This window comes from Dromiciops gliroides, chromosome 5 (assembly GCF_019393635.1).
Source record: "Dromiciops gliroides isolate mDroGli1 chromosome 5, mDroGli1.pri, whole genome shotgun sequence".
NCBI lineage: Eukaryota > Metazoa > Chordata > Mammalia > Microbiotheria > Microbiotheriidae > Dromiciops > Dromiciops gliroides.
The window spans coordinates 80,580,115-80,607,212 of NC_057865.1; the positions used below are offsets into that span (position 1 = coordinate 80,580,115).

At 39.7% G+C, this 27,098-nt stretch overlaps 1 protein-coding gene across 1 annotated transcript in view; it reads left to right on the plus strand.

The window, feature by feature from the left end:
• The first annotated feature begins 583 nt into the window (after positions 1–583).
• The window catches only part of LARP4B (La ribonucleoprotein 4B), a 206,483-nt gene continuing 179,968 nt past the window's right edge, over positions 584–27,098 (plus strand). Inside the window, exon 1 of the mRNA XM_043965354.1 lies at positions 584–646. The gene's annotated coding sequence lies outside the window, so the exon portion shown is untranslated. The remainder of the gene's footprint in view (positions 647–27,098) is intronic.

The following is a 27,098-nucleotide window of genomic DNA, read 5'->3' on the forward strand; positions in this document are numbered from 1 at the left end:
CTCCCAAGTTCATTTGAGAAAGGAGACGATCCCCTCCAACAGAGGCTGGATGTCAGCTGTCCAGGGTTAAGAAGACTCAGGGTTACTTTATGTTAATGCCCTCTATATATTACCAGGAAAGGGAACTGTGGGAGAGTTACCTCTCATGCCTTATACCACCAGGAGAAAACAACAACAAAATCACGTAAATCTTAGGGTTAAAAATCCATGGATTTCATTTAGTCACCTGTTGTGCTTCTGCTTCCTACTAATTACCCATAGGTTCTTCCTTCTTCCTTCTAAAGGTCCAGCCCCAAGAGGCCTTATCTCCCAATACACACTGCTCTTAGGTGCCCTTCCCAATGGCCACCTTTGGTGAAGTAAGCGATTAGGTGCAGTATCTCTGCACAAACACACATTGGTGCTCTCCTATCAGCAACCAGCAGGTGCTGCCCACTCAAGATGGAGGAGACTTGTTTTAGAACCAATAAAGTTGTTGCTTTTTAAAAAAAAAAGCTACATAAAGGCTTAGGTTAAAGTCTTCCTCCATCGTCTGTGTTGATTAAGTTACTTCTCTTTCTTGGATACTTGTATGATGCACTCAACAGGAACAAAGGTGTGGCTTTTGAAGTCCAGTGCTTAGATGTGGAGACCTGTGACTAAGCAGGTAACATAATTGCATATTCTGTGGTTCAAATACTGCAATTTGCTTGACCCAGTAGGTCTTTAAGATGCTCAAACGCTAGGTCCTGTCTATTAAAGTAAAAAGTAAATGGAAACATGTTGGGGGAAGGTACAGGTAGGTATACCTACCTCTATGTACTGGTCAGGCTTCATAGAGGCCACTACCAGTCCAGGAGCAGGAAGTCAAAACTTGAGTTTAATTATGGGCCGGCCATTCACAGGAGAGGGAAATAGCTGTGTGCTCTTGTGGGGGTAGAATGGAGATGCTAACTAGGAGTCTCCTTTCTGCCTAGAGGCTGAGAAGGCTCTGTGTGTTTGTGTGTGTGTGTGCGTGTGTGTGTGTGTATGTGTGTGTGTATGTGTGTGTATGTAGCCTATGCTTCTACATGGTGTTGGCTTTGTTGCAGTGTGTGTGCATGTGTGTGTATGTAGCCTATGCTTCTACATGGTGTTGGCTTTGTTGCAGAGTGTGTGTGTGTGTGTGGTGTGTGTGTATAACCTATATTTCTACATGGTGCTGGCTTCACTACAGAGGGATTTAGCCGGACTCTGAAAAGCATTTCACAGAGGGAAAATGTCTAAGCAACCAAGAGAGGTAGAGTGAGATGCAACTCAGAAAGAGAAATGAAAGCTTGAAGTGCCAATCACTTTCCTCCTTGTTTGAGTTTTTCAAAGAATCATTTGAAACCAGTGGAGTTTCAAGTTATTCCTGTTAGCAAGAGGGTGTTTTCTTTATATGTTTATTTCCTCCAGCAGCTTACATCAGTAAGTGTTAAGTTCTTTAGTTTTGGTAGGCAGGTTGGCAAGGTTTCCCATCCATGGGGTAAGTAAATAAAGGTAACCAGTCCTGGGCAATAATAAAGGCATGCGGCTGAGGTTAGTGTTGCCCTGCTTAGAAAGTATTTTGTGGAAAAGGCACACTGCCTTGGATAAAAACTTTCAGTTGCTAATAACAGTAAGTGTGATAACATTTAGGTATGCAGAGCTTTAGAGGCTAATTATTTCTTGGTTGTTTTTTTTAATAGCATCAAAACAGAATGGCCCTTGCTCAAGTCCCAGGTTTCTCTTTCAGTAAATTCCAAAGAGGTGCTAGGAAAAATAGTTGTATATGTCTCAAGTATCAGGGTCCAAGATGGGAGAAAAAACTGGGATTATGAAGAAAGTTGATCAAAACTGGCAATCCCATAGCCAGACCAGTTCCTGTGATAGAGTATTGACTACTTTTCTGGGGGCCACATTTCCAATAGGACTTTGAGGAGTTAGAGAGTGTACAGAGAAGGGTACCCAGGAAGTTTATTCTATGTGAGGATAGGTGGAAGAAAATAGGAAGAATTTATCCAAGAGAAGATTTAGAGGGGCCATGAAAATTATCTTCTTGTGTTTGAAGGGCCGTCCAATGGAAGAGTGTTTTGTTTGGCCACAGAGAACAGAACCATGAGCAATGGGTAAAATTTGCGAAAAAGCAGATTTAGATAATGTCTGGGAAGTCTTCCTTATGATCAGAACTACCCAGATGTAGAAGAGGCTGCCTCAGGAAGTTGTAGGGCTTTCCTCATTGGAGATCTTTGAGCAGGGGATGAATGACCATTTGTCAGGCATATTGTAGAGGGGAGTCTTTTCTGGTAAAATGAAGTAACTCTACATCTTCATTACCCTAGAAAGCTAATGTCCAGCCTTTGTATAGGTTCGACCAGATGTCCGCTGAGGACCCTTCCAGTTTTGAAATTCTGTCATGTGGTAGTATTGGGTCCAGACTGGTGCTGCTGGAGGCAAGCGGAGGTGCAGGGACCAAGGGCCAAGGGTGCAGACAAGAGAGTAGTAGTGGAGCTGGGCTACTTCCTGCCCTCAATCTCTCCTCAGACTCAGTGACTTGCAGCTTTCAGGTCCTGACTGGGTTTCTTAGTCAGCAGGGTAAAGAATCAAACCCTTAGGAGGGCTTCCAGACATCTGGCATATTCCTTCCATATTCAGGAAGAACTTCTGGTATAGGCATTTAGCTAAGAACTGGCTCCTCAGAATTACAATGTAGATTTTCAGGACATTTGCCTACTGGAAGCATTTTCAGAAACGTAGAAAAAAAACACCAAACAACCTTCCCTTCTCAATGAAAGCTTCAAACTTGAGAATTAAAGAGTTCGTACCCATTTAATTGATGGAGACCTAATTATTTGGAAAATTTTCCTTCTATTGAGTGAAAATTTGCCTCCCTCTAAATTCTACCCATCAGTCTTATTTAATAGTAACAATAGTAAGTACTCATATATATGGCATTTTCCAGTTGTGTGTTCCTCACAATACCTGTGAGATTTGTGGTAAAAATAAGATGTCTATTTTATAGGTGAGAAAATTAAGGCTCAGAGATGTCAAATGATTTGCCCAAGGTCACACAGCCACTAATTGTGTGATGGCTGTCACTGCAATCATGCCTCTCTAGAGCCCAGCAGTACAAACCTAATCCCTTTTCCACTTGATGATCTTTCAGATAATTAAAAGTCAGAGTCCTAATCTTCCCTACAGTGCTCCCAAGTGAAGAGACGATCTGGCTCCTACTTGTTAACATAAGCTGTTAATGTAGTTCACATGTTATTCTTTTTCAACTATGTTTTACATGATCTTTTATAACTAAAGACTTAGGTCTTTGTGGCTTCCTTTGAACTGACTCTGTTAGGTTATTTTTTCTTTTCTCATCATTTGTCTCATATCTAGTTTATTCTTCCTTCCTGTATTTCTACTTCTTATAGATCTTCTTGGGGACCTCCTATATTGGATTTGTTGAGTTCCTCATCTTTGAACTTTCTCTCCCTCCGTTTACCTAGACATTTCTCCAGTCCTTCCTATCCTCCCCAATGGCTCTCATGCAGACCATTCCCACTGAAATGGATATAATCTGTCTTATTTATGCATCAGAATTTATTTTCTTCCTGATGTTTTCTTGTTTCATCTCTGGTTTCTCTTTATTGGATTCCTGTTTTCCTTTTTCTCATTTTTACCACCAGAAATCCATCATTACTTTTCCTAATTTCTCTTTAAAGTACCCTTTTGCAGATTGTCCCCTATCTCATGAGGGCCAGCATGGAATAGTGTGGAATGAGGCAGCCTCAGAGAGACCTAGTTTTAAGTTATTTCTCTTACCAAATACTGATTGTGTGACCTTGGGAAAGTCTCAGCATCTTAGGCAGCTCTCTGGGAAGTGTAAAGAATTAATTCTTTACAGAAGATAAATTGAGAGTCTTTGCTGATCTGAATTGGTAGAAAGAGTCTGGTCCTCCCTAGCCCCTCATAGTGTCCCTGTATTCAATGAAGTTGCTTTATTTTCTTCTTCTAGGACTTGGTTCATTCATTGTCTTTGTATCACTAGTACGTGCCACAGTAGTAGCTGCTGCCACATAGTAGGGGTTTAATAAATGTTTTTTGATTGATTTGGAAGCCTTTGAAGCTGTCTCAGCCTACAGAATCTTAGGCAGCTGGTATAAATGTGCCCTTACTTTCCAAAGGTAACTTCCTGCCCTGTTTTTATAGAAAACACTTCATAATCCTTGCCCTCCAACTGAAATGCCATTTCTGACTCTTCACCATACAGAGACACTTTGTTTAAACCACATTTACGACATGTCCTTAGCAGGCCTTTGCTATACCTCACTCTGTCCCTAAATTAAAACCATCTGGCTAGTGGTTAGACTCATCTTCCTCTTTCCTGAGCTCTGCTTTACACTTATATGCCCTAGTTCAAGCTCCAAACCCACCTTCCTTTTGCTATGTTGATACTTAACCATTACCTTAAATGTCCAAGTCACAAGACATCCCAGATAGATGATTTTAATCTGGAAGATAATGAGCAGATTCTTTTGTCTTGCACCCTGTGCAGGGCAATCACCACAAGGTTTCTCTGGCAGTCTCATTCCTCTTGGTATAGAGACTCACTTGATTTTTGTGTCTGTGAACAAACACACAGAAACATTTTTGGTTTTTTTTTGTTTTTGTTTTTTTTTGGTTTTTTTGGCGGGGCAATGGGGGTTAAGTGACTTGCCCGGGGTCACACAGCTAGTAAGTGTTGTGTCTGAGGGCAGATTTGAACTCAGGTACTCCTGAATCCAGGGCCAGTGCTTTATCCACTGCGCCACCTAGCCGCCCCCAGAAACCTTTTTGTAACCCAAAGCAGTCAAAGGAAATACAGTTTTTCTCATGTTCCAAAGCTCTCATCAAACTCCTTATTCCCAGGAATTTGAATAATAACAATGGACATTTATGTAGCACTTTAAAGTTTCACAAAAACCTATGAGCATATAGGTACTGCTTCTCAGTCTATTTTGGCTAAGATTAAGTATGGTATCTCCATGAGACAGATGGGGAAACCAAGGCTCAGAGGGTTACATGATTTACCCATGGTCTCATACCTAGTAAGTTTCAGAGGTGAAATCTGAACCCTTGTCTTGATGAATGCAAGTCCAGGTGCTAAATGACAGCAAACATGTCATACGTTCGTACACATGGAATTGATAACTGGGGCCCTTGCTCACATCCTCTCTTACTGATCAACTGTTCTTATTTCTTGTATAGTACTTTCTCACCACAAGTCTTCCTGTGAATGAATCTTCCTTTGTCTTCTTCCCCTCACAGAAAATGCCCACGATCATCTTTTCATGTCTTTCTGTACTGTTCTTGTCCCATACCTTACAGAATATAAAGTGTACATGCCAGCAGTATTTTTTTCCTTTCCCCCATTTTAAAAATCAACTTGCTGCAATTCTTCCACTTTCTGTCATCACTCTGTTTCAAAGTTCCCAATTTTACCATTTCCTTGGCTGAAGCCAAACCAGATTGAGGCTCTGTGCAACTCAGCTTCCAGCATTATCAGATCCTTGCACTATCATGGATTTTGAAGCCTCTCTCTTTGCTCTTCAAGTTCCAAATTACTTGTACCCAACAACATATTCTCAGTACCCTCTGCCTCTTCCATCCACTCAATTTACTACATGAGTTGACACAGCAAGTCATAGAGTCACCATTCCGCTTCTTGCTGCACCTCCCCCTTTTGATTCCAGATGTCAATGTTTCCTCCATCCCAATTGTAGGGGCCAGAATTATTATGGGGAGAGTTAATTGCGTGGCTTGCTGTAATATTGGGGATCAGAAAATAACGAGAGACATCTAGGTCCAAAGTTTCCTCCCTTCCAAACTGCTGTTTTTAGTTATTTCTCCCAAGCTAATAAGAAAGGAGATTAACAGCCTCTTTTCCACAAACAAACCAGGTTTTATTAATGGGAATAAAATTTACAACAAAGGTGAAGTTAATAAAGCCAGGGACAAGGGAATAAGGGAAGAGAAAATGAATAATCTCCCTGGCTCTAGCAAAGACTGACAAACCCCAAACTTTCTTCCTGCTCAGTTAGAAGCTGGCCTCAATTCCACACACCACCTGGGGTCCGTAGTTTCAATGGGAGTCAGCTGTGTAGTCCCTCTCCAGTCTGCTCTCGAAGCTCACTAAACAGAAAGAGAGCTTCTCTGAGTGAGCATTCCCTTTTTCTACTTTTTCTCTCCCTCCCCCAAAAGAGAGGTCCTTCAAGTTGCTTGGCTGAGAGTGGTCCCCCTAGTGACATCAGTAGTATATGTCACTCAGGACCAGCCAGGTGTGGCCTCCAATCATTCCCAAGTAGGTACTTAGTCAATTTCTCATTCTCACCCAATTCAAACAATACTAAATCAATCAGATGGGACCCCTGGGTGTCTGCTAAATTCCATTATTTTATCACACAATGTAAATTAATCTATCAAATCCAACCCAACAAGTATTCATTGTCACCATGATTGGAGCCAGTAGCACAAAGACAAGACAAAAAATGGCTCTCCCTTTTATGGCTTTTCTTCAATCCTAGGTTACTCATTCACCCAAGTTAAATTCATTTTATCTTTAAATTTTTGCTTGACAGATGAGAAAACTGAGGCACAGAGGGATTTAATGACATAAGCAAGGTTCAAGAAGCAGGACCAGATTCTGGGACTCATGACTCATAGTCCAATGTTCTTCCAATGTGTCATATTGCCTTGCCATAGAATAGCCAATCTTGGCTTGCTGGATTTGCTTTAGGAATTTACCAGTGGGCTCAGCTTTCTTCTTTATGGAAGTGGGTGATATTTAATAATTTCTAGAATACAAGTATATTATATGTATTTATAATATCACATGATGCACATATTATAGAGGTATGTATTATATGTAATTATTACATATATATTATATATACACATATGTCTTTATCACACAGAATCTGACAGTGGAAAGGGACTCTGAGGTCACCCACTCCAGCCCATATGTGAACAGAAATGCCCTTGTCAACATCTTAACAGTCTCTGGTGGAATACTTCCATTGATAAAGAACTCACTACCTCATTACCTATTTCACTTAGGGGCAACTTTATTATTAAGAAGTTTTTCTTTATATCAAACTGAAATCTACTTCATTGCTATTTCCAATTCTTTTTGCCCTCTAGGGCTTAAGCAAAACAAATCTAATTCTTCTTCCTCTGTCTTCATGTATTTGATAGTAGCTATCATTTCCTTCCTAAATCTTCACTTCTCTAGGATAAATGTTCCCAGTATTTTTAATGAATCTTCATGTGGTATTATGGACCAGGATACTGGTAGAACTGGGGAAGTGTAAGATCCCTACATACATACATACATACATACACACATTTCTACATCATTAGGTGGGATTGTTGCACTATGGACTTGGAACAGTTTGGGTTAACTTTGTCCTCAGGCAGATCAATCTGGGACCTGGGTGTGGGCAGTTAGGTCAAGAAGTGCATAAGACTTGCTCTTAGGACTTTAGTAGAGAGCAATTAAGGCCCCAAGGAACCTTTCTTGCAGTTTTTAACCTTCTTGCAGTTGGCTTTTATCCATTTTTTATTTCTTTGGCTGCTTTTGGGGGGTGGGGCAATGAGGGTTAAGTGACTTGCCCAGGGTCACACAGCTAGTAAGTGTTACGTGTCTGAGGCAGGATTTGAACTCAGGCCCTCCTGAATCCAAGGCCAGTGCCTTATCCACTGTGCCACCTAGCTGCCCCCTTTGACTGCTTTTTTTTTTGAATTTTTTTTTTTTTTTTAGTGAGGCAATTGGGGTTAAGTGACTTGCCCAGGGTCACACAGCTAGTAAGTGTGTTAAGTGTCTGAGGCTGGATTTGAACTCAGGTACTCCTGACTCCAAGGGCGGTGCTCTATCACTGCGCCATCTAGCTGCCCCTTGACTGCTTTTTAACTGCCTGGGAATTGCTTCTACCTGGAGGTATTAGAAGATGATTTTAGTAAAAGGACCTTGTTCAAACCCTCTGGCTCAGAGTGATCCATTGTGGCACCTGTTCACCCAGATGACTGCTAATGGGGAAGGGATCTGATGCATTAGCTTGTCTTTTAAAGGATTGTAGAGAGTAAGGGAGTGGTGGTCTCTGGGTCATCAGGTAACAACCCAGGTAGTCATGAGTGAAATGACATTTGGATAGCACCAGCAGAAATAAAATAATGGGGAAAGCAGTGGTGCCCTGACCTGTAAAATAATACCTCTCTTAGCAATGACAGTGTCAGCAGCAGAGAATAATGGGGAAACAGTGGTGCCCTGGGAACAATAGCATGACCAGCAGGGAGACAGTGACCCTTGGTAGTAGCACCTAGCTTGCAGATAGCAGCTTTAATAGCAGCAGCAGTGAGACAGTGGAGAGGGTAGTGGTAGCTTAGTTTGCAAGTCTTAGCTAGCCTAGGGACAATAGAGTGAACTAGACCCCAGAAGCAACTATGGAGTGTTTGGGCCAAATGGGCCCCAGCTACAAGGTACATATGGGCTAGAAGCAGTCCTAGGTGGGCCTCAGACAACTCTGGGGAGGTCATAGCCGTCAACAGCAATAGGCCTATGGAGATCCTTTGTATGTTTTGTTTTGTTTTGTGGAGCAATGAAAGTTAAATTACTTGCCCAGGGTCACACAGCTAGTAAGTGTCAAGTGTCTGAGGCTGGATTTGAACTCAGGCCCTCCTGAATCCAAGGCCAGTGCTTTATCCACTGTGCTACCTAACTACCCCCCCCCACACACACACACTATTGGTTTTAAAATTTTTTTCTCCAAGGCCTTCTCCTGCTCCAAATTCTATGATACTGTGGTTTTGTTTTTCCTATTGAGATATTTGTGGATATTGAGCCTTGTGTCTGAGAAATTAGCTATCCTTCCCAGTTATAGGTTATCTGCAAATCTGATAAATATGATTTTTATTTGGTTTTTTTTTGGGTTTTTTGGTGAGGCAATTGGGGTTAAGTGACTTGCCTAGGGTCACACAGCTAGTAAGTGTAAAGTGTCTGAGACCGGATTTGAACTCAGGTCCTCCTGAATCCAGGGCCAGTGCACTATCCACTATGACACCTAGCTGCCCCAAATATGATTTTTATTCAGTCCTCTAAGCCACTGATAATGTTGAATTATAAAATGCCCAGTACAGACCCACCCTGGTCACTTCCCTAGAGAGATATGTAAGTTGATGTTGGTCCACCAAACACTCCTTTTTGGCTCTAGTCATTTAATCAACTCCAAACTCACTTGGCTAGCCCACATCTCTCTTCCTTGTCCCCAGGGATAAGATCAGAGACTTTGTCTTGCTAAAGATGCCAGTATCATTTCCCTGATCTACCAATCTAGTAACTTTATCCAACAAAAAGAAAATGAAGTTATTCTGGCATGACTTGATTTCACTGAGCACAACCTGGCTCACAGGGATGACTACTTCCCTTTCTAAATGCTCAAAAACATTGGATCAATCAACAAGCATTAATTAAGCACTGAAATTCCTGGAGTTTGTCAGTAAACAAAGTCAAACCCACAAGCTTAGTCTGAACAATCGACCCATTTTCCTTTTGGGAAAGTCAAGAGCATTTAGAAAGGGAGGCATACAAGAGATATGATTTAACCTTGAAATCCTAATTTCCAGGGACAGCCCTGGTCTATTCACTTTTTCTATCATTAGATACTTCCAAGTGGGAATTGCTCTTTCCCAGGATCACTACCCAGACCAATTTCTTTTCTGGGATGAAGTCTTTGTATGTATAGTAAATCTATAATAACCCATATTTTATAGCGCTTTAGAATTTGCAAAGCACTCATATACTTTATTTCATTTGATCCTTACAAATACCCTTATATGTAGGCAGGACTGGTATTATTAATCCCCCCTTTACAGATGATTAACCTGAGTCCCAGAGAGGTTAAAGTGATTTGCCAGGATTAGAGTCTAGGTCCCTGATTCCTAGTCTGCTAGTCTTTCATGAAGATCCTATATAGCATTGTTCTTTTCTATACTGTCTCGTTAAGTAAGACAATCCTTTTAGGTTTCCAAGGAATATCTTCCGCTAATAGCTACAGGGAAATAGATGGATAATAAACAGATGAGGATTGCGGAATTCATTTCTTACACCCATTTTTTCCCTAGATTTTAGCCACGTATCACTCCTTAACTTTACCATTTAAAAAAAATCTAGCTGGAATGACTTCCTGCCCCACAAAAAAAACAAACAAAAACAATTCACAGTAGGCAAATCAATATGAATTGGCAGTAGTTTCTTGATTTTTTTTTCTGTTGGTCTTTATTGTATATGGTACACAGTACAAAATCCTTCACGGATACTTAGTTATAGACAGATGGAGAGCACAATAGCAGAAAGAGTAAGTTGAGAAGATTCACAATGAAACTATGTTTAGCACCTTTGGGTAGCAACTTTGTTAGAATATAGCTACAAGCATACCCTGTATGCTCATAGCTTCTTCAAACAATTACTCCAGAGTAACAAAAATGTAAAAGCCCTTGCACAGTGTGAAAATACCAAAATATTCTAGTTTACTATTATACTGTGGTTAAATTAAAAGGGCACTGCAGGAAGGCAAGCCTAGACCTCGAATACCCATCACCAGAGTCCAAAATAATAGTAAAAACTTCCCGGATTGGTGAGTTTATTCAACAAGAATAAAAATGCCTCAGGGTAGATTTTTGCGCTAAAGTTTTGTGCTCAATTTGATTATGTTTTTGACATCAGTGCATGGAGAGGCTTTGAAATCAAGTCTAAAAATAAAAACCACCCAGTGGGCTTATACTACTCCTTTACAAAGGATTCAATCAGCTATGAACCTATCCATGATATCTGGACTAGATTCACTATGTAGAGAGGTATTGGGGTGGGGGAGGGGGGGAGGGTACTGGACTTGAATGAGAGTGCTTAGATTCTCTTCTCTTGATTTCTTTGGCTTGTTAAACCCCCATGCTGGTGTCTGACAATTTACTTAAAGCTGAGGGTTTGGGTTATGTTAGGGTTTCCCCCAACATTCGGATAATAAAAATAGCTAGCATTTTTATAGGACCTACTCCATGCCAGGGATAGTACTAAGTACTTCATAAATATTCTCTCATTTGATCTTTTGTTGTTTGTTTTTGGTGAGGCAATTGGGGTTAAGTGACTTGCCCAGGGTCACACAGCTAGTAAGTGTCAAGTGTCTGAGGCCAGATTTGAACTCAGGTACTCCTGAATCCAGGGCCGGTGCTTTATCCACTGCGCCACCTAGCCACGCCCCCCCCATTTGATCTTCATAATAACAGGTAGGTACTATTAATACCCATTTTACAGATGAGGAAACTGAAATGAAATGACTTGACCATGATACCCAATGTATAATATTGTATAATTCTTGATATGTCCATTCAATCAGGTCTTTATTTCCTACCCACAAGAGTACTGTTAAAAGACACAAAAGATTCAAAGCATGCACTGACAAAACTTAAGCTAACTTAAAACTTAAGTAACATATTATAAGCACTCAATCTCCAGGGAGGTTGAACCCTAAATGCTCCATTAGAAAGCACTTGGTGAGATTACAGGCTTTTCACATGTCACCTCAGTTCTGCACCATCCCACTATAGCAGATGTCTCAAGGCAAGCTAGGTCAGTTTGATGGTTACCTTCTTTCAAGAGTGCTCAAATAACCATCCAGTGTTCTTTTCAAAGTAGAGCCACCACCTTCCCAGGAGCCAGGTTCTCCAAATTTTTCAAAATCACAAAACAGCCTCCAAGCTTGGATGCTTCCATCTTAGGGTCACCACCCCAGGGAAGAACAAACTCAGAAGATGTAGCCCCCAAACCAGGACCGGGCTTACTTAGGCTTTTATCTGCCATGTTCATGACAGGCAGAGTAGGACAGCTGCCCTTCTCATCCTGTGAACTAATGAGAAACAGTCCCAAAGGGATCCTCAGGAAAGAGACAAAAAAGCCAGAGCCAGAGCCAGAGATCCTCCCTTTTATAAAGGTTCAGTGACTCATCAACCTCTTGCTTAACGGCTGATAAGACAGTTGCTTTGTCATCTGTGTGTGCCAGCCCTTCGAGGCTAAGTCAGACAAGGCAAGAACGAGCCTGAGGCTCATCATCCGAAGAGAGCCCAAGCACTGAGTCATACCTGGTTTTTCTGTATGTGCTATGCAACTTTTGATTACACTAGGTTTTTTTTTCTAACTAAATAAGCCTCAGAAAACTGGTTTGAGCTTTGAATTCCAACTTAGTGGGGTAAGAAAGGTGGGGTTGCAGGATGCACCAGATCCGTCATTCGAAATAGTGGCTTGTATTATCAAGTGTCAGAGATTCACTAGTTGTTTTTCTCAGATGAGAATTCCTATAATGCCATTCAATAATATCCAACTTACAAAATACTTTTTCTCCACCTGAAAACCTCGTAAATCCATTGCTCAGAACTCAGAACACAGTTCCCTGTAGGAACAATGCTATAAATGGTGGTTATGGTTCAAGCCTATTTGGGGCATGATGCTAAAATAGATCCTAAGGCCCCAGCAACAGCAAGATTTCTGGTGCACCAAAGAGGAAGAAAAAGGAGGAAAAAGTTACCTAGCCCTTTCCTGGGTGAGGCCTAAATGTTGAAATTGGTTATCGTTCTTTTGGCTTTCTTTTATGTCTGGTCTTCTCTGTAGGACCAGGGGTGCTATGAGGATGGAAAAAATAGGAGCAATTTCCCTGTCTTTATCATTGGTCTGAGTATGCATTCCTGCCTACAAACACAGATTGAGTAATGCTATAACAGACTCAATGCCTTTGGAAGTCCTGAGTAACCAAGGACAAGACCTTGGACATTACAATTCGCTAGACTCATCACCCCTAGTAGCTCAGCTGGAGTACAACCTTCATCTGTCAGGTCCCCGGAATGCTAATGATTCCCTGGTTCTTGTATCTGGAAGTTCCCATAGCAGACTCTTAGAGAATACTATGCCTCTCAGAGAAGGCATTATATCCTTCTTTGAAGTACAATTTCATGTATGTTTTATTTCTCTTACTAAACCGTAAGCCACTTTGGGGTTAGAGCTTTTGTCTTAACTTTTCTTGGTACTCTGCACATATTAGAGACTTCATGTCAATTGAATGAATATTGAAGGAATAAATACCATTGTCCTCAGCTTCCCATCCATGCCTGTCCTGCTCCCAGAACATTCTAGGCCCTTCAGTTTAATCAAAATGCCCATTAAGTGCTTTCTGCTAGGTGCAAAGTGGAAAACAATCTAATTGAATTAATTCACACTAGTGTGAGAATGAACTCCAGAATGAGCCCTTTAACTGTCCCAGGACTAATTGGTTGTGGTCGGGGAGGGGGGGTGGGGGGGCTTTTCCTCCCCAGGGAAACTTGTTGCCCCAATTAACTTGATAGCTGGTAGGATAGAACAACTGAACAACAACAAAAATTGCTAGTAAAACAAAATGAAGTGAAGACCCTCTTGTATTGGGGGAGGAAAAAGGGGGGAGGGGGTGGGCAGCTGCTTCTCTAAGTTGTCTCTGCTTTCAAAGACTCTTCCCTTCTTACAATTCTAAATCCAGGAACTCTCTACTTTAGGATTGTTCATACAGGCTCCCATGGCAGCAGCAGTGGCGATTCTGACTAGCAGGAGAGGGGTGGGGCAGATACAGCCTGGAAATGTTAAGTGGACTTTTGTAAACATGAGTCATTTATAAATCAGGTGTTTGTTTGTTGCCAAGGACTGCCCATACACTGCTTGTAAAAATAACTCTAGTTTCATTGCATTTAGCGTCCAAGCTATAGTTTCTCCTCATGATTGAAACTTGCGGAAGTACCCACAGCTGAGCACCTAGTGCTCTGCCTCCCAAAAGGGTGGGGCCCTACCTAACATTTGAACTTCTGCCTTTACCTTTACTTCCTGTCACAGGAAGGATTTCTGAAGCCATCCTTTTCAGCCTTCCAGGCCATACTCATCAAGCCTCAAGAGAAGGACTGAACTATCTTCAGTTAGAGAATGGAACTTTTCAGGGTTTAGTAGGTACTCTCAATGACGAAAACATGGTTTTATGATCAGGCATGGACCACAACCTTCCTTCCCTGGAACCCAACAAAGTTATGGAGCATATCAATGAATCATTTAGTTTCTTGACCAATACTTAACTATTCTTGGGATTCCAAGCCCCTAAACTTTCCCAGCAAGCAAACAGAGGCCAAGTTTGCATTGGTGTGATTTGCAAGCCACTTAAGATGAAGTATTTACTATATCTTGTTTTTTTGTTCAAGCCTTTGATTTCACAAGTGGGTTTGGGCAGTGTGCTGAAGCCAGTGCTAACCAAGAATGATTTGTTAAATTTTCACTGTGAGAATTTTACACCTTAGGAATTAGGGGAAAAAAATAAACTGGGGCTTAATTTATTGTTTTGTTGATTGTTTAGATCTGAGAAAGTATTAATGCAGGTTAAACTTAAAAGTGTGTTTATATATATCCTCCCCTTTCCCCCCAAGAGCCCAGTTGTTAAATATTTACCAGCACAACACCCCTGTTTTGTTCTATAAATACTGTTTGAGATCAACAAGAGGGCATGCCCCAGAAGTCTCAGGGAATGAAATCATTACCAAACTGGAGGCCAAACTGGAAGTAATAATGATGATAACTGACATATATATATATGTGTGTGTGTGTGTGTATGTATATATATGTGTGTGTGTGTATATATATATATATATATATATATATATATATATATATATATATATATATATATATATATATATCTTTAAGGTTTGCAAAGTACTTTGCATCTATTCTCTCATTTGAACATCACAGCACTTCTGAGTATGGAGATTTCCTAGGGTAGAAATTACTTGAAATGGTAACATATATCTTATAATAATCTTAGTTGCCTGGAGCAAGTTAATGGACTAGCCCATTGCTTCTCACTCAGCATTTATATAAGAATCAGGACTTGAACTTTGATCCTTCCAACACCGATCTGCCCTCTGTCATCTGTGTCTATATTTGATTCTGTAGCTACATCCAATTGAAAGCAATCCTCTGCTGGTGACTTTAAAGAAGTCCAGATAGCCATTAACAACCACTTAATCACCAGGCTGATGGTACAAACTGAGAGATCAAGGACTCTACCAGAGACAGAGGTTGATTATCAACCATACTAACATTTCCTGGACTCTCAACCAATGTCTTCTGAATAAAACAGCTTCCATGGAGCCCAGGGGGTGCATCGATAGAGCCCTAGACTTGGAGTCAGAAAGATCTGAATTCAGATCCAACCTCAGTCACTTAATAGCTGTGTGACCCTAGGCAAGTCACTTAATCTCCCTGTGCCTTAGTTTCCTTATCTGTAAAACAGGAATAATAAAAAAGCACCTATTTCTCAAGGTGGTTGTGAAATTACCTGAGATAATATTTGTTAAGCGCTTAGCACTATATAAATGTTAGCTATGGCTATTATTAATTTGTGAAGGAGGTTATCTGATCTAGTCACAGACAAACTAACCAAGGTAGAAACCACCTTTATCCTCCGACTCTCTCATACCTTGTCCTATTGTCATTTAACAGGCAGATAACTCTAAATAGAAGCTTACTTGTTTCACCTCATGTCTTTTTAATTCATCATTTAATTTCTGCCTGTAGGTAATACTTCTTGGTTGTTTGTTTGTTTTTTTGTTTTTTGCAGGGCAATGAGGGTTAAGTGACTTACCCAGGGTCACACAGCTAGTTAAGTGTCAAGTGTCTGAGGCTGGATTTGAACTCAGGTCCTCCCGAATCCAGGGCTGGTGCTTTATCCACTGCAACACCTAGCTGCCCGATAATACTTCTTGATAAACTATACAAGAAGTTCCCAACTTACAAATAAGTCAAGTTCCAAAAGTACTTCTGCAAAGGAGTATTTGTAGTTCAACAACCCTGGAGGAAAGCTACTTTTACTGACCACCATCAGAACAGAACCCTGCTAAGAGTTGCTGAGGAACCCAAGTAGGTAGAAGAAGACACCTGACTATACCTGGGATCTCTGATCCCTTCAGAGAACTTCTGCCATTTGGCTGAGGGTCTCTACCTGGGCTCTAGCTGTCCTGGGTATTTCATCAAAAGTTACCCAAACAGAGGTAGCTGAGAAGGGGGCAAACAATAGAGGCCATCTCTTGCCATAGCGTACTACCAAACAGACCCATTGCCACTTTGTAGAAACTGTTGGCTTCAATATCCTCATACATGAATTGGCCTTTTATGGGAAAATACCCGCCTGTTTATAATGAAACAGTGAGAAAGCAGAACTGGTAAACAGATGAAGGTCAAGACAGATGACCTTGGATGAAGATCAACCTTGGTAAACCCTTCTATGGGCCTGGAATTTTGCAATCGTTCAACTTAACCTTGACCTCACTGAGGCCCCCTTCTAGGGACATTAGCAGGATTTACACACACTCAACCTTAGCTATGGTCCTGCATATATATATTGATTCAATCCCCCTCCCCTCCACACATACACCCAAGGGATGGTTTTTCTCAAATGACCTACAGGTGAATGACTAGACTCCAACTGACCTCTAGGAGTGAGTTCTTAGGCAAATTAGAGTTTTCAATATCTTGTCACAGAACCTTAGGAGGCAGTGGGTCTATTGTGGATTGTGTAATATGTGTGTATATATATGTAAGATGTGTGCAGAGACCAAAGATCCAAGTGAAAAAAGATTTCTTACTTCTTCCATTCACAATTCAACTTTGGCCCTCTGTCTCAGTGGACTTCATTACAGACCTGCCCAACCTAGGGAAACCAGAATACCTGGGTATTGTTGGTTGATGACAAAAAATTGCTTATTGGTCAGTTACCAAATGCTGTGAATTCTACCTCCATAATCATGATAACTCACATTTACCTGGTTCTTTAAGACTTGCTATGTACTCTCTTTACAATTCATCGAGTTAGATAGGTGGTTGTTATTGTTCCTCTGTTCCTCATTCTTTAGATTTTGATGGTCTAGAATAAGTATAAATAGCAATTGTTTTCTGTTTTGGCCAAAAACTTTGAGGATTTCCCCCTCCTGGATTGATATTTTTGTGATAGTAAATTAGGCTATCTCTAGTCTCAATTCTTACCTAGCCCTTAGACATTGAATGGGTGTTGCCTCAGACAAACTGAGACCTGAGAAAGACTTGGATTTTAAAAAGCCAGGGTCACCCACTGCATCCCAAGCCATCACTAGTCATCTTGACTTTTGTTTTGCTCCTGGATTTCAATGACGCTGGAGGAGAGAATGAAGCTGATAACTTTGTGCAGCTATGCCTTACCTAAATCCAATTCACTCACATACAATTTGCAACAGCAAATGACTAAAGTAACTTTGTGTTTGACAAGTGTAAAGACTTAAGTTTGGGGGGTAAGAATTCATTTTTTGGTTTAAATTGTTGGGAAAGCTGAAAAGCATTTTGGCAGAGATTGAGCATAGACCAATAAATATATAACACTATTTACCAAGATAAAGCAAAAATGGATACATGGAACATATTAAATATCAGATATTTAAAATGTGTTTCCATCTGTTTTCAGATACTATCAGTTCTTTCTCTGCAGATGGGCTGCAATCTTCATAAGTCCTTCAGGGTTATATTGGATCATTGCCTTGCTGAAAATAACCACATGCTTCCCAGCAGATCATCCCCCACTATTGCTGTTATTTTGTATACAGTACATTTCACTCTGCTTCAGTTCAGTTCAGTCTTTCCAAGTTTTTCTGATAGTATCCTGTTCATCATAACCTGTATATAGTACCTTAAGCTTGACAGAGAATTTTCTTCATAATAGCCCAGCAAAGTAGGTACCATATGTTTTGCCATTATAATCAATCATCATAATTATTTCCCTCCATCCAACTCCCTTCCCATGACATTTACTCTATCTTCTTTTTACCTATTCCTCCTCAAAAGTGTTTTACCTCTATCCTCTCCCCCACTCTACACTCCCTTTTTTCACCCTTCCTTCCTTATCCTCCTCCCCTCCTACTTTCCTGCAGGGTTAAATAGATTACTCCTCCCAATTGGGTATGAATGCTATTCCCTCCATGAGTCCACTCTGATGAGATCAAGGTCCCTGAGCTAATTCTGTGTTCTAAATTTTTCTTCCTTCCTCCCTCCTCAACCCTCCCTATGAGATCAAGCAATTCAATATGTCATATTTGTGCAGTAATGCAGAACATCTTCATCTTCCTTGAAAGTGTTTTGCTTTTTATTGCTCTCTCCCCCAATCTGCCCTTCCCTTCTTCTCCCCTCCCCCTTATCTCCCTCCCCTCCCTCAGGGCAAAAATATATTACTATACCTACTTGAGTATGTATGTTATTTCCTCTTTGAGCCAATTCCCCCTCTTCCCCTCCCCTCTATAAGCTTTTTTCTTGTTTCCTTCATGTGAACTTCCCAGACCATCTCTCCCCTTTTCCTTCCCCCAGTCTATTCCTCCTACACCTCAACCCTATTTTAAAGATGTCATCATGGGTTAGTTAGGTGGCACAGTGGACAAAGCACTGGCCCTGGACCCAGGAGGCCCCAAGCCCAGATCTGGCCCCAGACATAAGACACCCCACCCTGTCTGCCCCACAAAGAACAAAACATAAATGCTTTACAGATATCATGCCTTCATATTTGGTTCAGAACTGTGTCTTCTGTGAATTCCTTACTGAGATAGTTCTTAAGAGTTTGAAGTATTATCTTCCTATGTAGGAATGTAAACAGTTTGATCTTTTAATATCCCTCATGAAGTCTTTTTCCTGTTTACCTTTTTATGTTTCTCCGGGGTCTTGTATTTGAAAGTCAAATTTTCTATTCAGTTCAGGTCTTTTCATCACAAATGCCTGAAAGATCTCTTTCTCATTGAAATCCCATTTTTTCCTCTGAAAGATTATACACAGTTTTTCTGGGTGATCTAACCATTTTAGAGAACAATCTGGAATTATGCCCAAAGAGTTATTAAACTGTGTATACCCTTTGACCCAAAAATACCATGACTAGTTCTATTTCCAAGGATGATAGGAAAAAGGGAAAATAACCTATAGGTTAAAAAATATTTATAGAACCCTCTTTGTGGTGGCAAAGAACTGGAAATTAGGGGCATGCCTGTCAACTAGGGAATGGCTGAACAAGTTGTGGTACATGATTGTGATGGAATACTATGTGCTATAAGAGATGATGACCTCAATGATCTTAGAAAGCCATGGACAGACTTATACTAAATAATGAGGCATGTTAATGCCTCATTGTGAAGACTGAGGGTATCTCTTGTGCCTAGATATTTGTTCATCCCAATGTGCTTTCAGTGATTGTGCGTGATTTGATTGATTCAAACTGCTATGCATCAGTCACCCTTTTTATACTGGACCTATATGATGGAGTCTTTGGAACAGAGTCAGTTCGAGGAAAGTTAAGCAAAAAGTGTGGAACTACAACATAATTAAAAGTGAGCCTGGGTCTTGGGGTAGAGGTGGGGGACCCTGACCTCCTCTTTTCCAGGAATAGATACCAGCAGCCTTGGAGAGCTCTGGGCAGAGCATATTGTAGTCAGCACTATGACCCTTTAGCTGTGTTTGAGCCAGATGACTCATTCTATTTGATAGTGGGGGAGGGGGGCAGTTTCCTGGAGAGTATACATTTCTTGGAGCGTTCTGGGGTCCAGTCTTCTAAAGAGAGATACATGAGTGCTTTTATAGCATTATTTTGTTGGAGAGAAGAGTATCACAAATGTGGCCACACACTTCAAGAAACAGCTAGGGAATAATCCATGATAATGAAGAACAAAAAGCTAGACTTTTCCTCCATTACTCACATGAATAATATTCACACAGTACAGATCTGATGGCAAATGAAGTTGTCTCCTTAGAAAACTCAAGTTTGCTAGCTGTGTGACCCTGAGCAAGTCACTTAACCCTTATTGTCCTGCAAAAGAAAGAAAGAAAGAAAGAAAGAAAGAAAGAAAGAAAGAAAGAAAGAAGGAAGGAAGGAAGGAAGGAAGGAAGGAAGGAAGGAAGGAAGGAAGGAAGGAAGGAAGGAAGGAAGGAAGGAAGGAAGGAAGGAAGGAAGGAAGGAAGGAAGGAAGGAAGGAAGGAAGGAAGGAAGGAAAGAAAGAAAGAAAGAAAGAAAGAGAAGGAAAAGAAAAGAAAAGAAAGAAAACTCAAGTTTGTTGTCCTAGGGGAAATTCAAGTCTTTGGAGTAGTGTTCTATTGCTAGAGACAAAGGGGTCCCTGAGATGAAAGGGGGACTGACTGGAATGTGAGGGTTTGCCTTTCTAGTATCTCCAAGTCTGTTTCTTTTCTGAGAGGAGTTCAAACACTTAGAGTAATATTATAAAACTAGGTGCTTGCATAGTTTTGGGGGAGTTGGGGGGGGGGCAACAATGATGTAGGATTCTCCAAGATAGATATTTACTTCTTTAGCATCCTTTTCCTTCTTGAAGGAGGTCAAGTCCTTACAATAGGAAGGAGAAATATACAAGTTCTCTGGGGTAGAAAATGGGAATCAATAGAGGGAAGATGGTTTTTCTGATTGTCATGGGCACCTGAAAGTCATTTGTATTATTTTGCATTTTCTGTAATTGAAATAAAGGGGAAATGAAGTTTCTGATATGCATGGTTACCATGAATACTTGTATGGAAGACAGGACATTTTTATTCAGATCTGTAGAGATGTAGAGATGACCTATACTTTGTTTTGGATTTTCTATTGAAAACTCTTCACAGGCATTTTTGCCAGAGTCAGGGATATGATTTGGGAAGCAGCCTCTGAAGATTGACCCCAATTTGTATAAACCCAGAACTTGGAGTTCTGGGCCATGGGTTACAGTAACAAAGTTCTTTGGACTTCACTAAGTCCCTTTGGATCACATCCAAGATAGGCTTTCTGTCTACTCAAACCTACTCTAAAATAAAAGGCTGTTTCTAATTCTCTCAGGTGTTAGTGTTGCCCACTAATTATTTTGGATTTACTTAGCCGTATACTTGCTATTTCCTTCTAGTAGAATGTAATCTCCTCAAGGGCAGGAATAGTCTTAAAAACCTTAGGCACTTAATAAATGCTTTTTGAATTGAATTGAATAAGATAGAAGGGTTACAGTGAATTCATCATGTATAAAAATAATACCTGATGTTTATATCACATTTTAAGGTTTGAAAAGTGCTTTGCTTACATTATTTCATTTGATCTTCACAACAACTCTGTAAGAAAAATTCTACAAGCAAAATTTTGCCATTCTACAGCTGGAGAAACTGAGACTTGGAAAAGTTAAATGACTTGTCCAAGGTCACATAGCTGGTATGTGTCAAAGGCAAGATTCAAAACCAGGGATCTCTTGACTCCAAGCCCTTCACTCTTTCTACTATACCACGATGCCACTAATGTTACTGAAGTCTTTAGTGAAGTTGTCTAGAACCAAGGCTATACAATAACCAATCATCCTTTCTCATTTTGATTGGTTCTCCTTCCATCCTCCATAGGAGGATTGAACTGAATGCACTAAAGACCTTCCTCTATTCACATTCTGAGGGCAATATACAAGCTGTCCATCTATTCTGGCCAACTTCTTTTCAGCTCAGACATTTCCTGTAGGCTATTTAGTATGGTATTACAAACAGCTTCAGTTGAAATCAACAAGTTTAATTACTTACTATTTACAATTATTTTCTCCACTTTAATATCAATTAAGCACTTTTTGCGTACTTTCCCTTGGGAATACAAAGACAAAAACAAAACAGTCTCTGACCTAAAGAAGCTGAAATTTTACTGGAAGCGATAAGTAAATTTTTGAAAAGTAAATACAAAGTAATTTCTGAGGTCGGGAGAGAATACTCAAAATCTGGAGAGATGATCAGGATAGGACCTCTTGGAGGAGATGCCTTGCTCTCTTTGGCATCTATAGAGCCCTAGTGTTCCATATAATGTGAACAGTGGTTTTGTTAAAAAAAAAAAAAAGACATAAGTGATATTTCTTCTGTAATATATTAAACATGAAGCTATGTCGGTATCAAAAAATACTTATTAGGTGTGGTAATTTTTCTGTATCAAAATGGGCCCCTTTTATTTTGCTCTCAAATTCCCCTGACCAGCCAACTCTTTATCCCTGGGGAAAATCCAAACTCTTATTGGAGTCTCCAGAACAGTTTTTATGAGTTCTGCCAATATATTTCAAGCCTAAAAGTGTTCTGTGGCCAAAATAGTTTGGAAAATGCTGCTTTAGAATATGGCTGAAAACTCTTAGGCCTTTTTTATGCTTTCTGATGATTTATGTTTCTTTTCTTCAGTTCCCAGATCCCATGTATCTTTTAATAAGTGTGTCATACTGGTATAGAACCATTTTACTTTTACATCAGTGAAAACCATCAGCAACCTTCAGAGAAAATAGCACAATTTACTCATCAGGGTCCTCAAAAAATAGAGTATATCTACCACTATTTTTTTTAAAGGGCCAGTGTTTTATGTTGCTAAATAATGTTATATTTATACACACACACACAGAGAACATATGCTAATGTTACACGGGAAATAGGTGCTAGGGGCCCTTAGGTATTTCTCTTTAAAGAATTATACCCTTGAGGGCAGCTGGGTGGCACAGTGGATAAAGCACCAGCCCTGGATTCAGGAGTACCTGAGTTCAAATCCGGTCTCAGACACTTAACACTAACTGGCTGTGTGACCCTGGGCAAGTCACTTAACCCCCATTGCCCCACAAAAACAAACAAACAAAAAAGAATTATACACTCTCCCAATTAGAATAAAATAGTTTTTTATCTGGGTGCTAGTGATCAAGAAGGAAGTCAAATACTTCCCTTGAGGGGAGAAAATGGCTTAGAGACCACATGATTCTCTTAGGTACATTTCTTCTCTACCAGAAGGGAGGCCAAAGCCTTTATAGAGGATGGAGGTGGGGGGATGGTTGGGGTGACCACCTGACTATGGAAAGTTCCCTTTGGGAGTGGGGAAAGTTTTCTGAGAGTCAGGGAGATTTTCTTTTGGAATGATAGTCCTAACCTCTGGAGTTATTTCTGTCTCCTAGCTCAGGTAGTAGCCACACCTAACTGACTTTCTTGCTATAGAATTTAATCTTCCCCTACTTAGGTGTGTCTGTCCTGATAACCAGTTGGACCAACCCCCATGTCACTAATATACATCAGTTGCAACAAATTCTGTATTAGGGCAGTTCATGTGCAAAGTCCTACAAATAATGGTAGCCAAATACCTTAAAATAATGAAGTTCACCAAGTATTTATTGGGTGACTATGTGCCTAATGTATTATATTGGGCCCCACTAACTCTTTCAGTGATCTTAGATAATTCACCTAACTTCTCTGAGTTACAATTTCTTCGTAGGTAAAACAAATGGGCCACACTAGATGATTTCCTTTTTCTTAGTTTTTATTTTTAAATTAATTTTTTTTTTCAAAAAATGAAAATCTACCTTCTCTCTCTCCCCCACTTCTCTTTCTCCCACTGAGAAAAGAAGTAAAACAAAACTCTTGTTACACATGTAGTCAAGCAAAGCAAATTATCGCATTGGCCAGGTCAAAAAAAAAGTTTCATTTTGCAACTCTGTGTCTCTCACCTCTTTATTAGGAAGCGGGTAGCATATTTCATCATGAGTCCTCTGAAATCATGCTTAGTTATGGTATTGATCAAAATTCTTTAAAAGTTGTTTTTCTGATATTGTTACTGTATAAATTATACTCCTGAGTCGACTCACTTCACTTTGTATTAGTTCATGCAAATCTTTCCAGGTTTCTCTGAAACCAGACCTTTCATCATTTCTTATAACACAATCGTATTCTATCACATTCATACACCATAACTTGTTTAGTTATTTCTCAAATGATGGGCACCCCCTCAATTTCTGCTTCATTATCACCACAAAAAGGGCTGCTATAAATGTTTTTGTACATACTTAATTTGTTTTGCTTAGGACTAATCCCTCCCTTAATTTGCCCTCCTTTTTATTTCTTCCTCCACCCTTTTCCTCTTTCCCTCATGTTTCCATATTGAGTGAAATATATTTCAGTGCCCAACTGTGTGTGTGTATTCTTTTCTTCTTTGACAAGTTCAGATGAGAGTGATGTTCAAGTGTGACCAGCCTTCACTGCTCTTTTGTATAGGATTCTACTTGTACAACACAGTTGTGTAAGGTAATTTTCCCCATCCTTCCTCTCTCTTCTTCCTTCACAGTGGATTCCTCTTGTCCTCCCCTTTCCATTCTTCTTTTAAGATAATCAAAACATAATAGAACCATTCTCAGGTCCTCTGTCTAATTAGACTCACTCTATGACCTTGGATGATTTTTTAAAAAATGGTTCTGAGGTTATACTTGTGTCATCTTCCTATATTACACTATAAACAATTCAGTCCTTTATGATTGTTTTGCTCATCTTTACCTTTTCATGCTTCTCTTCACTCCTGTGTTTGCATTTTAAAGTTTCTACTTGGTTCTGGACTTTTCATCGGGAATGTTCAGAAGTCCTCTATTTCATTAGAATTCTACTTTTTTCCTTCTGATAGATTATACTACTTTTCTGCATAAGTTATTCTTGATTATATGCCTATAGCCTTTGGAATATATATCCTTCTGGAAGACTGTATTCCAAAATACCTATTCCTTTTTTTAGTGGTAGACACTAAATCATGTGAGATTCTGATGGGCTCTTTGTCAATTGAATTATTTCTTTCTGGCTGCTTTCAGTATTTTTTCTTTGACTTGTAAGCTCTCGATTTTGGCTATAATGTTTTTGGGAGTTTTTATTTTGGATATTCTTTCAGGAGATGACCCAAAGATTCTTTTTATTTCCACTTTGCCCTCTTATTCTAAGAGATATGGGAAATTTTCTCATATGATTTTTTAAAAACAAATTGTCTAAATTCTTTTTGATCATGGCTTTCAAATAATTCAATGATTCTTAAATTATCTCTCCTAGATCTATTTTCCAAAAGAATTGTTTTTGCTTCAAGACAGCTCATGGTTTTTTTTTTCTATTTTTCAGTGTTTTGACTTTGTTTCAATATTTTTATTTTCTCATGGAATCATTACCTTCTATTTTATCCCTCTTAATTTTCATGGAGTTTGTTGTTTGGGTAAGGTTTTGTACCTCTTGTGCCAATCTGTTATTTCCTTTGCTATTTCTTTCTTCCATTGCTCTCGTTTCTTTTTCATATCTTTTCATCTTACCACTCCCATTTTATTTATAAAAACATTTTAACTTTAAAAAAAAGACTTTTGCTTCATCTCCTCCAGGAATTTTACTTGAACTTGTGCTATGCTTTTCTTTGAGGGTTTGCATGTAGACGTTTTGGAGTCTTTTTTTTTCCCCCTTTCTGTATTTGTTTCTAGAAAATCCTTATCACCATAATAGTATTCTATACCGGACTCTTGTTTGTTTGTTTACTCATATTTCTACCCTTCTTCCTAACTTTGGACTTTATTATGACAAGACTCTATGTACCTCTGGAGGAAATGTCTGGGCTGAACTTGTGTCCACTAGGATCCTCTTGCTACTTTCTTGGATATTAAATGTTGTGCTATTCCAAAATTTCAGGAACATTTTAGGCTAGAAATCTTCAAGCTTTCAGTACTTCCAGAGTGATGTATTCCAGGGCAAACTGTGCTCATTGTTCTACTGATCTTAGTTCTGCAAATTTCTGACCTGGATTTGGGTCTGAGTAACAAACATGAGGGCTTGCTTGCCCAGACTGAAGTTTCAGTAGACTGCTGCTGAACTTAGCTATTGTCAGCCAGCTAGAAAGAAGATTCAGAAGAGCAAAAAACAAACAAACAAACAAAAAACAAAAACCTTGCAAGCTCCACTTTTTGCTGTGATTCCTGATCAGGTTATTCCCCTAAAGGCTTCAGAACTACAGGTCAGGTTGAAAGTGGGAAATGAAACCTGTGCTCCACTCCTGGGGCCAAAGACACTCAACTGCTGCTTACTTCTATATTTGCTCTTTGTTCAATATATAGCCTAAGGCCCACAACGAATCTTCTCCCTGGAATGCTACCCCTATGTTGCAGGTTTTCTCTTAAGTACGTCCTGGAACTAGGGAACTAGGGAACTGGGAAGTGAGTCACAGAGTTACTAGTTGTCACCTGTTCCTGTATACTGCACAAGGTCAGGAACCTCCATGCTGGATCTAGAACCTCTCTGCCTCTCCCTAAACTAGAATGCCCTGTGAGACCATTCCTGGCTAGACCTTATACCCTGTGTCTTCAAACTTCTCTGCCTCCCTTTGTTGACCTTGGCTGGACAAATGATTCATTGTGATTAAAAAAAAAAATTCCTAATCAGAACTCAGCCTGGTATGTTCTGTAGATCTGTGTGAAGGTGTTGTGGGACAGAACTTGGCAATGCTTCTTCTTGTTACTCTGTCATCTTGGGTGTTTTTCCCATACTAGATAATGTCTCAGAACTCTTTTAGTTCTAGCATTCTATGATGTTAAGATTTCAGGACTAGAAAAATCAAACTGGAGAATGGAAGAGATGGCCTTATAAAATAAAAGTGAAAATTGTTTCACTTCCCCTACTAATCTGGTGAAACTGGTTAACCTTATTGTGCAAAGTAGCCATGTAAAGGAGACAAAGTAGACAAGCAAGCATGAAAAACATGTGTTGCTATGATATATTTCACTAACTTGAGGAAGTTTTATTTTTCTCTTTTTAAAGACCCTTTCATAGAAATCAAAATAAAAAGCTTATTAAAGGAAAAAAGACAAGTTGGTAGGAAGGAATCTTAGTAAAAAAAGCAAAGGAACTTTGTTTAAAAATAAAACAAGTTTTGTTTTTGGAGTGTATGCTTCCCTTAAATCCTGGCAGATGCAAGTTTCTCTGGTCTTTAAGGCTATTGGATGGTAACAACCCTGGACTCTTTCTGGTAATAATTAGATGTCGGGACCACAACATTTTTTGAAGTTTAGTGAGAGGTTGATAGCAATGGAGAATGGAAGAGGAAGAAAGGTGGAAAATGGAAAAGAAATAAAGGAACTTGGACATTTGCTAATCAAAATATAAGATTCTTATTAATTTAAAACAGTAAACATCATTCTTTCCACTCTGTAGGCCTCTTGGAGCTTGAATAATTTCTTTTCAT